Raw genomic sequence first — 14897 nt, forward strand, 5'->3', positions numbered from 1 at the left:
TCTATTAATATATAGATAAAGCTATTTAGGGATGAGGGATAGTTGATGTATTGCCATATATTGGGGAGATAGTCTCATTGTCAACATTTAAAGTTAATAATATAATATTTCATTGTTTGCTTAGGATACTGAATTACTGAAGTAGACATCTATCTATAAAAACCAGCTTTAAATATAGCGTTATATATTGCCTGGTTAGCGTCCAAAACGATATGTTGTAGTTTACTAAGACTATAGCTGTTTCGTGCTTCCTTCAGATGGAGCACATAACATAACAAAGCTTGAAACATCTGCAATCTTGGTAAACTACAAAGGATCGTTTTGGACAGTAACCAGGTAAAACCACCATAGTTCATTTGGAAGATCCAGAGGCCATTGATCCATCATGAAGAAGGCAGACTTAGCTCATTTCTCTCTTTTAGCGAATTTCCCTATAGGGAAGTAGCTATTACCGTAGGTGGCATGGTAAGACCTAGGCCCGGGACTGATTTACTTTTTCATTTTGATGTCCCCAGAGGCCAAAAACACCATTCGTTCAAATTTGTATATATTATATATGTCTCCGTGAACACGATGACTTGAGTAATTTTTGTCCGATTTTGATGAAATTGGGTTTGAAGGTGTAAGGCGGGATAAACTTGAATGAGTTCGAGAACCAGCATGATCGGACCATGGGAACGGGGTTTTATGGGGTAAAAATTGGTTTTTCTAATTTTTTGACCCTCTAAACACAAAATTTCCCAATTTCTCTCCAGACCTTTTTAAAGAACTTAAAAAAACAAATAATTTAGTATATCAAAGTGTTTTTGTACAGTTATTGGTTACGGAGAAAATAAAAAAAAAAATTATTTTAAAATTCCCATGTTATTCTTAAGGAGAATATTGTAAAATGTTGTAATTTGCTTGTTTATGGATATATTTTAAACAAACTTTGGTAAATTTATTTATTTTATACTAAGTTATTAATATTTTACTAAAAACACACTTTTTACCCTCTCTGTAGCAGCAAGCCTATATGTACTTATAAAACCTAATGTTAATTAAATACATTTAATTGAAAATCAATTCAGGCAACTTGAAATTCGCTTAGTCGGCAGGTTTGCTGTGGTGGAGGTATTTTTCTCATTATTATTAAATCAGTTACATTAGCGTCTCATAGAGTTTGCTACCGTTTAATTTGTATTTTCTATTTAAAACTATGGTAGTGGGAAAATACAAAATAAACAAATTTATAATTAATCATACCCTTTTACTATCTTTCCCCAAACAAAGATAAAGAATTATGATAAAGAATACTGCATTTTACGGGAAACGGACAGAGGAGCGCAAGTCGTAAAACTGTCAACCCCTCGGCCGAAGAATTCGTCGGGGGTAGGACCAAGGAGCGCAGATGTGCTTGCGCTCCTCGGTCCGACCCGGGCAAGAAACTAATCCCCTACTTACGAGGGTTGAACAAGACAATGCTTGCGAGTAAATCCCATTAGTCCCGCCTCACTGACTACACCATTGATTTGGGCGTACTTTTCTAGAGCAACTTATTACCAAACTAATGTGGTATCAACAAATTACCAAGCCGTACACTTTCACTTTCGAATTTAAATTGCAATATAAAAGCTGATCCTTCAGCTGAATGTTGAACCACATTTAGATTTTATTTATAAAACTGTTAATACAAATGTATGTAAAATAGGCTACGTTTTGATAATTGCGATTTGGATAAGGTAGGCGACTTGTGTCTTCATGGTGTGGATCTAAAATCTGTAAATTAGTAAGTTTATTCACTTTTAATAGCTGCTTTAAACAACCGTAATCTTTGAAAAGAAAAGGGTATTGTATCGTTAGTTTTACATTCAAAAATGTGTTGAACCCTATTAAAATTAGCAAATTTGTAATGGGTCCCCTCGTTATTAAATACTAGCAGAACACCCGTCCTTCGTATGGGATTGGCGTATATTTTTGTATAAAATGCTTATTGCAGTTATACTCAAGCTTTGCGTTTGCAATGGGGGGAGGACACAGTTTGATAAAATTTGGTTCATCAATTTACGGTAAGATATAGTATAACACATCTACCATTGCCATAATGTTCTACCACTGCACCTAAACAATAGAAAAAAATATTATCAAACATTCGCACAATATCACAAATTATTCATTAAATTAAAAACTCAAACCTAACTGTAAACAATCCTACTTTGACAATTCTCATTGTGTATCACAGCTTTTTGTAGCTGCTTAGTTCAAATTAGCTGTTGTCATATATGCAAAAACAAAACAATAATAGTGCTGCACTCTGTTGGGAAACCCTGTTACTTTTTAATGCTATTGCATATAATAGAACTAACTTGTAAAGTTGAAACAGCTGACTAAATTCTTCCCTTTAAATATGAATACTCATAAGGTTACATGGGGAACTACAGAGCCACTGGGATGGAGCCCGAAAGGATTTTTGAGATAAGAATATGCCTAAATGTTAATCGGGCTATCATCATGCCAAATTTCAGTCCAATCCGTCCATAGTATATGAGGGAAAAAAATGATGTTTTCAGGAAAAAATTCCCGAAGTTTTTTTCTCAGTGGTTTCTTATGTATTTTTTGGCGCTGAATCCGATTTTAAACTTTGCCACCTCGCCAGAGGTGAGCTAACTTCAGAAATCGCAAAAAATAAATAAAATACTGTACTTGTTTTACGTTTTTGCGTATAACTCACAACCGGAGTATTTTTTTTGCAATAACTGTCATTTACTAAATTAAAGTACACTAAATTCCCTACAATATACGTATAATAACATTATTTTTACGATGTTCCAAACTGACGCTAGAGCGCGCTCAAAATTCATAATTTTCTTTCACCTATTGGAAAACGTAGGAAACACCATTATAAATCCTTGGATTAGACACCCAACGAACTCTATTTGATGAATACTGATTATTTTATAATTATAAGGCACCATTAGGTCACATTTAGTGGTAAAAAAATGTAAGTGAAGTTTATAGTCGGTAACCATAGCATAAAAAAATAACATAACAATTTTCAATTTAAATTTAAATGCATTTGAAAATTATTATTATAAATCATAGAGTCGATTAAAAATATAGTTTAATATGCTGGGGCTGTAGTATAGATATCATTTCCCTCATATATGTACATTATATAGATAGTATCTATCTATCTATACAGGGTGTTTTTTTTAAAACTTGCATCTTTATTTATGTAAAAACCGCAATAGATAGAAATATGCAGTTTGCGGGAATCATCTATTGACGTAGGGGGACCAATTGTTTTGAATTCAAAGTTACATTCACATTCCCCCCCCTTTCCCCCCCTGCCCTCAACTTATTTTTTTTAAATAGCAAGGTACCCCTTGTGACATATCAAATAAAAGAGCATGAAAAAAGAAAATTTTTGATGAAAAGAAATTGAAAATCGGTTCATAAATGTGTGAGATATTTCCCCCCTCACCCCCCCGGAACTTAATTTTTTTTTAATATCAAAGTACCCCTTGTGACATATCAAATGAAAGAGCATGAAAAAAGAAAAATTTTGGCGAAATTTATTTTTTATTTGATATGTCACAAGGGCGGGTACCTTGCTATTAAAAAACAAGTTATGGGTAGGGGAAAAGGGGGGTGATTATCTCACAAATTCATGAGCCGATTTTAAATTTGTTTTCACCAAAAATTTTCTTTTTTCATGCTCTTTCATTTGATATGTCACAAGGGGTACTTTGCTATTAAAAAAAAATTAAGTTCCGGGGGGGTGAGGGGGGGAATATCTCACAAATTTATGTACCGATTTTCAATTTTTTTTCATCAAACATTTTCTTTTTTTATGCTCTTTTATTTGATATGTCACAAGGGGTACCTTGCTATTTAAAAAAAAAAGTTGGTGGCAGGGGGGAAAGGGGGGGAATGTGAATGTAACGTTGAATTCAAAACAATTGGTCCCCCTACGTCAATAGATGATTCCCGCAAACTGCATATTTCTATCTATTGCGGTTTTTACATAAATAAAGATGCAAGTTTTTAAAAAAACACCCTGTATATTAATAGGCAAGCATGTTTCTTTAAAACCTTTTTTCTCAGCTCGTGTGCATCGTAGGGAAAATCTACGCATACCGTTGGAAATCTATTTTCCTGTAGGTGTGCAGAATCCCTTTATAAATTTAAATAGGCTCAAAGATAAGCACAAAAAATAAGTTTAAAAGTTGTAAAAAATTAACATGGATCTTATGCGTTGCTATGCTGGTTACGAAATAACAACGAAATATAAACAGAAAATCAAAACAAATGGAGGAAACTCCAATCACATGTTTTATTTACAGTGTGGGGTGAAAATAGTTAAGTGAGTACATTACATATTTTTGGTCGAGTTTCGACCACTGGACGACCTCTCGTCATTATAAATGGACAGACTATATACAGAAAATAGACAGGGATGTTGACTGAAATGCTGTAGACGAGCTTCTATTTATTAAATTAACATGTACAACTATAGCTTTTATTTTCCTATTTTCACCTCACTTGCAGTCTTTATTTTCTTGACTGTCTTTAGTGCCTTTACTTTACCTTGTTGGAATAGAGCGGACGTCGAGTCAAAAGACAGTTATAAGACATAACGACCTCTATACCTATCTTTGCCGGTTTTCTAATCCCAATTCAACAACAAACGAAATTACTGAGGCAGGGGAGAGACTCTTGGTGGCCTTGTATTGTGGTAACCATATCACTAACAAGCTGAATAAGCTGCGATTCAAGAGTTGTATTACATCAGCTTATTATATGAATGGTAATATATTATCTCTTCTACCAACTGGGTGTTTTACCAAGTTCAAGAAAGAAGCTGTCACCCGAGGATTGGGGCTGGAGAAAGACTGCAAACACATTTGTTCCTATTACTACCTTATGGAGCCCACCCCCAGATGCTCTCTTGAAACTGGTAGCATGCTCATGCAAGAAGGTAACTGCGGCTGCCGACGTGTAGGGCTCTATTGCTCAAAAATATGTGGGAAATGTGAGGGGAACTGCTCCAACGCCGAACCAACCATCGTAGGTGATGAAGTAGAAGATATTCCCTTGGATGAGGACAACATCTCAGGTCCTTCTACAAAACATCCATCTCAAAGCTCAGCCCACATCCGAGGACCCCTAGCCAGTCAAGAAAATAAAGACGACAAGTGAGGAGAAAATAGGAAAATATAGTTGTAAATGTCAATTTAATAAATAGAAGCTCGCCTATAGCATTTCAGTCAAAATCTCTGTCTATTTTCTGTATATAGTGTGTACATTTTATAAAGATACTATCTATATAATGTACATATATGGGGAAAATGTTATCTATACTGCAGCCCCTGCATATTTAACCATATTATAATTGACACATTGATTTATAGTAATAATTTTCAAAGGTATCTTATACTGTATATTTAAAAAAAAAATGGTTTTTCTTTTCCGACTACGTTTGGCTCTTCTACCCGACCGATTAACATGATTGAGGTCCCAAATTGAAGGTATGCACGCACAGATTAGCCATCAAGCATCGGCATATATTTATCTATAATCCCACATGGCTTATGTGTAAACGAAATTTGCTCTCCATGTATTTCTTATGGGAGTTAAATTTGGTTTCTCTTTGCCAAATTCGTTTTGGCTCTCCTACCCAACCGATGTTCATGATTGAGGTCTCAAATTTAAAGTAAGCACGCACAGATTTGCCATCAAGCATCGGCATATATTTATCTATAATCCCACTCGGCTTATATGTAAACGAAATTTGCTCTCCATGTATTTTTTATGGGAGTTAAATTTGGCTTCTCTTTGTCGAGTTCGTTTTGGCTCTCCTACCCAACCGATTTTCATGATTGAGGTCTCAAACTGAAGGTATGCACACACAGGTTTCACACCAAGCATCGGCATATATTTACCTACTGAATTACTTGACTAAAAAACATAATTTGATTATTTTCAAATTCTTATATCAATTTAAGATGTATTTCGCCAGTTATAATTATATAGTCCTATATATTTTGGTCTAAGAACTTTCAGTGAAATATCGGCTTTTATTTAAGCAATTAAGATACTGTATTGTTCAATCAAATATCATAAATTTGATTATTCCTCGGATATTATATTTGTTTTAACGCTGCAGAGCAGCATGGGTCCTCTAGTTTAAATTGAAAATTGTTTTGTTATTTATTTATTGGTATGGTTACCGACTATAAACATCACTTAAACTTTTTTACCACTAAATGTGACCTAATGGTACCATATAAATATAAAATAATCAATATTCATCAAAAAGAGTTCGTTGGGTGTCTAATCCAAGGATTTATAATGATGTTTCCTACGTTTTACAATAGGTGAAAGAAAATGATGAATTTTGAGCGCGCTCTAGCGTCAGTTTGGAACATCGTAGAAATAAAGTTATTATACGTATATTGTAGAGAATTTAGTGTACTTTTATTTAGTAGATGACAGTTATCGCAAAAAATACTCCGTTTGTGAGTTATACGCAAAAAAGTAAAACAAGTACAGTATTTTATTTATTTTTTGTGATTTCTGAAGTTAGCTCACCTTTGGCGAGGTGGCAAAGTTTAAAATCGGATTCAGCGTCAAAAAATACATAAGAAACCACTGAGAAAAAAACTTCGGGAATTTTTTCCCGAGAAATTCCTTATATGATTGGACTACCAGTAGTTTATGCGTGATTGAGCAACACACACAAAAACGCACAAACTCAAAAACTTTCAGATTTATAATATTAGTAAGATACAATTTGTTTATGCAGGAATGGTTTGTAAAATCTTGTTAATATAAATCTATGAATACAATTAATTGCTTTCAACATTTACTCACCATTGATAGAAAAAAACCTGAATTTTACATCTTAGTTTTAGGCCTATAGGTAATTTCAACGGACAGAAACCATATATTCTTTATGATATATAGAACGCACCTATCCATTGAAGTATTTTATTTTTCCATTGATTAATAAATATAAAAGGTAATCAAAATTATACATAAAAATACGGCATTCAAGACTATTTTGATACATGCTTCTTTTAACTTCTCGAATATAACATAAATGGAACTGCCTATATCATATTATACAGTATACAAAATACAAGATTATTTACAACAAACACTTATTGGACGATAAGTAAACAAGGTAAATATAAACAATAAAAAGTTACAGTGAACAGAAATATGACACATAAAAAATATTACATTACAATAAAAAAATATTGCATTGAAATATAAACAAAGCTACTTTGGAATTGTGAAAAAGTTTAAAAAACAAATATAAAGAGGACATGTTTTTTTAACAATATCAATTAGACTCTAGTTATTTGAACTTAAATATTGATCCTACAAAACTGACCCGAGTGACCAGAAACACCAAAAACTGGAATGGGCTGTCGTGAAAGGGAAATCTAAGAAATTGCAAATGAAATCCATTCGGAGTAATGTAGGGGATTAACGGGACATCCATGTAAGATCTTCACTCATAATTCCTTTACATTTCCAAGTATTGACTGTTTATAGTTTGTACCAAACAATAGGTCGAATAGTTTGTACCAGATGCCTACGACTACAATTTTCAACAGGTAGTACGTTCACCATTCCCAGTAATAAAATCATTGTTTGTTCATCAATTAACAATGAGGCATATTGTGTTATTGTTCTAATACAAATGAGAAAAAATCACCAATTTTTACTGTCTAAATATTTTTTAAATCAACCCCTGCGTAATAGAGCAGGCAGGTTACTTGCCTCTAATGTATTTCAAGCTACAGTACGGAAAGAACGACAATAACTTAAGATTTATAAATCTCTTATTTGATTCTAGACTCAAAAGAATTATTATTATTTTCTTAATAAATTATTCTATTATATTTTTATAAATAATTTACTTCGTAACTGGTAACACTACTTGAATTAAGACCTTGTTTTAATTTCTATTATAGTTTATTTTTTTTAGATATCCGTCCAGAGTACATGCTGGTTACTGTTATTTTAATTTATCATTAACATAGAGTAATTATGTTTATGTTTATTCGTAATCCGGAGGCTATAACATCTACCTATAACGATGCTTAAACCATACTTGGGAAATAGCCAAGTAAACTCTGATTAAACGAATTTGTGCTTGTCTAATTAGTTAGGAATAATTATTTATAGGAACTTAAGGGTAAAGGTTTTCATTAGATAAAGTTTTACGCCGGCAATAATACAGAAACGAAACGAAACAAACCCATCGATTTACATTCAGATATTCCCAACAATATACTACTACGACAATATACTTCCAGAAAACCTAAGTAATTCTTATACAAAAAGTATTTTTAAATTTAGACAAAGCCTATGTGAGCAACACTACTTTTTGAAGTAAATTTACCCCAGGTACATTGTAATTTGGCAAATATCACGTTCAGCAATAGGCTCACCCACCTAAGCCGGAAATGCACAACATACTATGTTGTTCTTAAGAATTACTTTCAAAAATGGTATGCGTTGCTTCTAAATAGTACGAACGTCCGGTAGTATATTGAGTCATTTAATATCCTAACTCAACCACGAGAGAAAATTCCAGGCGTTTCCGCAGGGCAAAGGGTGAATCACGGGTAGAGAGAGGATCAAGACAAATTATGTACAATCATGCATGTTATAAGCAATAGTCGTCATGCCTTCAATTATACAAACTGTACCTGCAAAACAAAATGCTGTACATTATTTAATAATTCTGAAACGCAGAGAGGATGTTTACCTGTCTCACATAATATAATATGATTTTAATCATAATAAAATAATGAAAATTTAGTTCCGTACTATTAAGTGATAAATATTTAATTTGTATTAATCTACACTTAGAAAAAATATGCAGTTTGTCTGTATTTAAAATGGGCTGATTAACGTCGGACAAAAACAAATTGTTTTTAAGATAACTTTTTCGAATACTTAATACAGTATCTTGCATTATCTCTGTTAAAAGTTAAAATATTTATAGTTTCAAAACCACTCCTTTCATTTTTCACTTTTAAGTGGTGTATTCAGTGAGGAGTAATTTACTCGCAGGGTCGACCTAGCCATTGTCTCTTTTAATCCGTAGGGGATTAGTTCCTTGCACGGGTAGGACCGAGGAGCGCAAGGTACCTCTGCGCTCCTCGGTCCGACCCCTACGGTTTTTATTTATGTTCTCCCATTAGAGGAGGTATTGTGCGCTCCTTGGTCCGCGAATCGCATTTTACATCAGCACACAATACACACTGTTGGTAGCCCAACTGATCCAAATTATGTTAAATTGTAAAATTACCTCAAAAGCAACTTAGAGCTTTTGACTATTGTCACAAAACTAGACACTCTATCTCCATGTTAAAGTTTTCACCTGATTTTCAATCAAAATCATCAAAGTTTATGTGAGCCACAGATTGTGCAGATGTAGATTACTGATATCTGTTGAATAAGGTCTTTTACAAAGTGGAATTAAATATTTTAGTCATATTTTTATCATAACTTCCAAAGCAATAAATAAGTTAAAAGTTTAATAATTCTCTTATAACAAAGCAAACTTTTGATGATGAATCTTGTATTATTAAGAACCCTATAATACATGTTTCATACCTCATGCCTTACACATATCTTGCAGTATACCTTACTACAGATATCGAGACAATTTGTTATACTTTTCCATCTACACTCTGTGATGATGCATGTAAAAATGACCTTGGGCGGTTAGTATGCAAGTATTAATACAAAAGTTTGTCTTGTTCAGGGGAGAAATATTGATAGTTATGATGAGAACAAAAACAAATAGGTTGTGTATTAAATATACAAAGTAAATATTTGACTTCTTGTATATTTATTTATGGTAAAATAATTTTAATTGATGGTTTCGATAAGGTATATGTGGTAAAAGAATTTTGGTATATTTACAATGAAATAATTGCAATATACTCATACTGAAATATTCACATCCCTGAATGAAAATCAACTGCCAATTTGAATAAATTGAAAGATTGTGGCATATTAATATTTTAGTCTCACTATGATTTTATTTAACCTACTCCACCGACGAAATCACAGATGAATACCAAAATAAACTATGATTTTACCAACTCCCATAGTTCTAAACGAGTTATGACTTCCCGCCAGATGATTTATTCAACAGCTGATAAGACAAGCCTATAACACATTCTGTGTGCGAGCGACGGAACTACCTCAACTCGCACGTCTTTGACAACCACGTGACTTGATTGTTGGCTTTGGTGGTCTTTGACTGGAACGAGAGCGCCACAGTACGACTTTGACCGCTCAAGCGAAAGTGTCTCGTGTTAATTGGGTTCTGTGATTGGTGATTGCTCTGGGAAAATTATGTGATTCTGGATTGGTCGCTTTCAAAATAATCAAAGGTATTTTATTGTTATATGTTTATAGTTACGTTTATAGTTATATTGCGTATTGGAGTTTAACATTTTTACACCTAGATATTAATTAGTTAATTTCCTACTCCAGTAATATAATAATTTTACCGTGATTTAAAGTAAATTAATCATTAACTATTTTTTATTCTTTCAATTTTATTAATCTGTCGGTAGAGATTTATTCTGTAAGGGTTTCGTCCAAGACTTATGTACACCTAACTGATAACGAAGGTTTGTTAATATTTATTATAGAATGTATAATTTAAACCCCCGTTTGTAAAATAAATGACGAATTGTATATATTCTTGTAATTTATTATTATTCTAGCTAAGCTCAATTTAATTACTCTCTAGTAGGGTTTACGTAGACAAATTAAATTATATATTAGCGCAAATAAATAAAAAAAAAACTATCTAAATAACTAGTTTATTTTTGAAATTTCTCTTACAGGAAAGAAGCTATTATCTTAGGTTTTATGTGCTATTACCGTATGTCACATGGTAATACCCACATCCAGGATCGATAGGGAATAAGTCTTATTTGCTTTAAGAACTTAAGGTGGAATTAAATGCAAATTTCCATAGGTTGCAGTTTTGCTGATGTTTGGGACATTTCTTGATCTTAACAGTTACTCCGTTGGCATTTAGCCAACATTTAATCAACGAGTAGAAATACTTTCATTTATATAAATCATTTCAAACTATCTATATATTAGTAGGCAAGCATGTTTCTTTAAACCCTTTTTTAGCTCGTGTACATCACAGGGAAAATCTACGCATATTAGTAGAAAGATATTTTCCTGTAGGTGTGCAGAATCCCTTTATAAATTAAAATAGGCTCAAAATTGAATTTAAATTAATAAAAACTAACATGGGCCTTATGGGCTGCCATGATGTTGAAAAAAAAACAAAAAATCAAAACAAATGGAAGAAATTCCAATCACATGTTTTATTTACATTGTGGGGAAATAGAGAAGTCTGTACATTACATAATTTTGGTCAAGTTTTCGACCACTGCACTACCTCTAGTTTCAATTAATTAATATGTTGTCAGTAATAGGAACACAATTAAATGTGCTATCAGCAATTTATTTTTAAAATAAAAAATAACACAAACGGTTTTACGATCTACATAATCTTTATTGGTTGTGCTGTGCATTAGACAAATGCGCAAGTGTTGAATGTTAGAAAGTAATTCCATTGACCTCTACTAGAAAAATATTAATATGAAATTTTAAAGGCCAAAGAATAGTAGGTACCTTGTTTATAAGCAGTATATGTAGGTCTTTAGGCCTAAACTGAGATAGTGGTTATCTTCACGCATTTTAAACACTTTACTATCTCAAGGTCCATTTTTATGATTCTTATGACTGCGTACTGCACAGCCTCGCTATTGCATTTATAACTGCAATTTTAGTGTGCAAACAGAACTACGAAAAAGGCCTTAGATCTCCTCTTCATGTGTCAAATTAATTTGCAAAAACTCAGTTTGTCATTCACACAATAAACTAATCGCAAACAACTTATTTTGACGTGTTACATAAACCATCTAATCAAAGTTTTCAGCGGCTTAATATGTGCTGATTTGGATTTTTTGGACATAATAGATTGATATAATTTATTAGACCTAATAGATATTGATTTTCTGTTATCTGCGTGTCTCAAATTTAAATTTCAATCCAAATATAAGCCCATCAAGTATTTAAAACAAAACATGTTGATGAACTGGGGTTAGAAGCACTCGTTTTTTTTAATTGTTTAAACAAACAGTCGTGTTGTTAAACGTCTTAGTCCTACATAAAAAGTGTATAGTCCAGAATAAAGTTTAAAATCAAGCAAATTATTTCTAGGAATGATTATATGGATGTTGAAAGGGAGGCAAAAGTTTTATGTGTTTTATTCTGATCATAAATCAATTTATTCGTGCTCCGTCAAGGTGAATTGACTCTAATAAAGATTGTTGTGTTTTGGAAAAATAGTAAAAGCATCATAATTGGTTATTGCAAATTCCATAACAACTAATGACTTTTCACCATAATCATTCCGTTGTACAGTGTACATTGTTTTGAACCAACTGTGTATTATTTCAGAATCAGTACATTGATATTCTATTAGAATAACGAAGGTGACGTATATTTTAGAACCCACAGCAAACCTTTAAAATTATTGTAAAATATAATAGGGATAATGTAATTGTAAAATCAAAGAACAAAAACGTGTTTTCTTTATTTTTCTCAGGTACAATATCAATATATAAAACAATTTCTATAAGCTTAAGAGGTTCTACAGTTTTGTGATTGACGGTTTGATAATGCATTGAGTACTCGCGGAAACACATTATTATATAAACACAAATTATCTTGAGAGTGACCTAGTTATTTTTTATATTAGCATTGAATATACAACGATATAGTGTTACATTTTCAATTCTACTGGCCCTTTACTAAGGTCTCGTTTACAAAAGCTCACAACACTCCAAAGAACGCTAATTTTGTTTTACATTTTCAACGTTCTTAAGTGTTTACAAGATAGTTTTCCCCCACAAGAAGCTGTAAACAAATGTCTACATGTTTTAAACCACGTTTATACCGGAGTTAGTTTAATACGTCGTTATCAACGAAAGTGCAATATGTTTCAAACTCTGGCGTAAACGTGGCATAAGTTACAAGATACAAAATAATTGTTTTGTATGTTTGATCAATAAATTGACATTTTTCCGTTGATTGCACGTTTTGGATCTCAATGTATTTCGAGCAGGTATACTCTACTAGTTACTCCATGCCGGACAGGTCTACCTCAAAGATCAGTGAGGCAATTCAAGGTTTGGCTCATCGAGTTTCGACCGCCAGTTGTTTTTGTCTCGTTCTGTAAAACGATGCAAATGAGACCACAAAACTAAAGTTAAGCGGTTGAATCATTCATAAGTTAATCAGTCAAACCTCAGGCTTTTGACCACATGTTTTTTGAGAATTTCGAATTTTCAACTGATAAGTTATTTGCTAAACTGAAACACTCGTCGCATACACTACTGTGAAGTTGGCATTTCATTATCGTGCGCAAGCTGTAACCGGTTTCAGAATAAAAAAGTAACCTCTAGTTCAATTGAGATAAAGGCAGAGTAAGCTTAAATAAAATACCGTTTGTTCTCACACACAGGGTTCAAGCGAAACTGAAACATGGGTCACCAGCATGTCAACCCATTAGGCCTATGTTAATTTTTTTATATTTAAATTCATTTTTGTGCTTATTTTTGAGCCCATTTTAATTTTTAAAGGGATTCTGCACATCTACAGGAAAATATCTTTCTACTAATATAAGGGTGATTTATTGTATTGGTATGACAATAGTGTATAATATAGCTTTAAAAACTAGAAGGGTAAGTGAACTTTAGTTGCAAAATCCGAGACAGGCTCCAACTTCGCTTCTGAATAAAAATCTAACTGGCTGCACTCACTGGGATTACACGTGTAGAAGCTCGGTGCACTTGCATGTGACCAGAAACAGTAACCTGCTAGATGTACCTTTTGTGAGACTATCCAAATCAAAAAAGTGGTTTAGTAATGTAGGAATATCAATGTTAAATAAACTTCCTTGCACAGCACGTAATGTTAGCATGAGTAGGTTTAAGCATGTTTTGCATGAGTGGCTTGCTCAAAGGCTCTTTTATAGCCTAGAGAGTTATTTTCAGGAAGATTTTAGTAGCATGTTATTTTGGCATGCCAACAATTACTCAATGCCCAATTTTTATTTTTTGATCTATTATGACTGCCCAGACAAATGCTTTGTCTATTTATGTTTTACCGGTATCTAGTTTTATTTTCTTGGTTGAACTTGAACCTCATTTGTTGTTGACTTTGTCATATGCATGTACCTTGCAAATTACGGCAATAAAAAGTTTCTGATTTCTGAACATTTGTGCCATGTGCATAAGGCTGTCATAAAGTTAATTTTATGACCAGTTTACATTTAGATTGCTCGGTTGAAATGCATTCATATATATTGTACAGTACAAGCGATAACTTTCGTAGGGGTTAAAAGCTTCAAATTAGGTAATAAAATCTTTCATCGGTAAATACTTAAGTGACTTATTTACAGCAGCCGAATCAATCGGAAGATAGGAAGAACAACATTTTCCAGCTTTTTACTGATTAAAAACTAGGCTTGATTAAGGCACGGGTAGTAAACCCGTGATATAATGAGCTCAAAAGATCACGCAAAAAAGTGTGTATACATTCCCTACTTTATGTATCTACAGGTCCAGTACTTGTGTACCTCATAGTAAAAAAATTTCTATTACAAAAGAAAATAACTAATTCCCTAATTTTACTATAGTTTGAAAAACAAGCTGTGAACAAGATACCTTTTGAGTAATCTTTCACAGTAACTTGACAACCAAAGGTTTTTTTACAAAGACTATAAATTTATATAAGATAACCGACTAGTTTTAAATGTTACATTGTTTGTATAAGTATCCTGC

General features: G+C 32.8%; 1 protein-coding gene across 7 annotated transcripts in view; it reads left to right on the plus strand.

Annotated features, from left to right (window-relative positions):
- The first annotated feature begins 10304 nt into the window (after positions 1 to 10304).
- Positions 10305 to 14897, plus strand: part of LOC129002691 (axotactin-like) — a 53638-nt gene continuing 49045 nt past the window's right edge. For all 7 annotated transcript variants that reach the window (XR_008491594.1, XM_054430682.1, XM_054430684.1 and 4 more), the window contains exon 1: positions 10305 to 10409. The gene's annotated coding sequence lies outside the window, so the exon portion shown is untranslated. The remainder of the gene's footprint in view (positions 10410 to 14897) is intronic.

This window comes from Macrosteles quadrilineatus, unplaced genomic scaffold (assembly GCF_028750875.1).
Source record: "Macrosteles quadrilineatus isolate MER2022 unplaced genomic scaffold, UCM_ALF_1.0 Scaffold_9__3_contigs__length_116548681, whole genome shotgun sequence".
NCBI lineage: Eukaryota > Metazoa > Arthropoda > Insecta > Hemiptera > Cicadellidae > Macrosteles > Macrosteles quadrilineatus.